Source organism: Helianthus annuus, chromosome 10, assembly GCF_002127325.2.
Source record: "Helianthus annuus cultivar XRQ/B chromosome 10, HanXRQr2.0-SUNRISE, whole genome shotgun sequence".
NCBI lineage: Eukaryota > Viridiplantae > Streptophyta > Magnoliopsida > Asterales > Asteraceae > Helianthus > Helianthus annuus.
Genome location: NC_035442.2, coordinates 150,995,292 through 150,996,212, shown reverse-complemented (window position 1 = coordinate 150,996,212; position 921 = coordinate 150,995,292). Strand labels below are relative to the sequence as shown.

The window sequence follows — 921 nt, the reverse complement described above, 5'->3', positions numbered from 1 at the left end:
CTGACCAACATTCTTTTGTTTTTATTGCAGGACTTGGAACCCGACACCATCCTCACGTAGTGTATGAGCTCCAGTTCCAATAAAGACATAAAAGAACCGCTAGAAGAACCCGAACGCTTTCTCAGAAAAAGGTTAAAAGCCAAAAACCAAGAGAAGGTTTCGGGTGATCCACCCCCAATGGCGGACCAACGTACCCTTATGGATTATCTACGGCCCACCGTAGGTAATCTAGGCGCCGCTATCAATGCTCCGAATGTCGAAGCCAATAACTTCGAGCTTCGACCGCATTTGATACAAATGCTCCAAAACTCCGCAACCTTCCACGGGCTTGCGGACGAGGATCCCCATCTACATATAACTAATTTCTTAGAAATATGTGATACCTTTCGGATCAATGGGGCATCAAACGACGCCATCCGCCTCCGTATGTTTCCATTCTCACTGAAAGACCGAGCGAAAGCTTGGCTCAACACCCTCCCAGCTGGATCGGTAAACACATGGGATGAACTAGCCCAAAAATTTCTATATAAGTATTTCCCTCCTTCTAAAACTGCTAAATTAATGGCTGAAATTAATACATACTCACAAGAGGACGGGGAATCCTTATATGAAACTTGGGAAAGGTTCAAGGAGCTATTACGCAAGTGCCCCCATCACGGCCTCGCAATATGGCAACAAGTATCCACTTTCTACAATGGATTGTTGCCACATACTAGGCAGACACTTGATTCTAGCTCCGGGGGACTTTTAGGTAATCGACGCCCACACGAAATATATAATCAAATTGAGGAAATTGCTCAAACCAATTTTCAATGGCACACTCCCCGGGGAAATAAGTCTATCGCCCCGGGCGCCCATAAGGTCGACGAAAGCACCTCTTTACAAGCCCAAATCGAGGCCCTTTCTTCAAAAATAAAAAAA

The 921-nt window shown here is 45.4% G+C and overlaps 1 non-coding gene across 1 annotated transcript; it reads right to left on the bottom strand.

Annotated features, from left to right (window-relative positions):
- Positions 1–555: 555 nt before the first annotated feature.
- LOC118483551 lies at positions 556–662 on the bottom strand. The gene has a single exon (XR_004870842.1). It is a non-coding gene; the product is annotated as a small nucleolar RNA R71 (small nucleolar RNA).
- Positions 663–921: the final 259 nt, after the last annotated feature.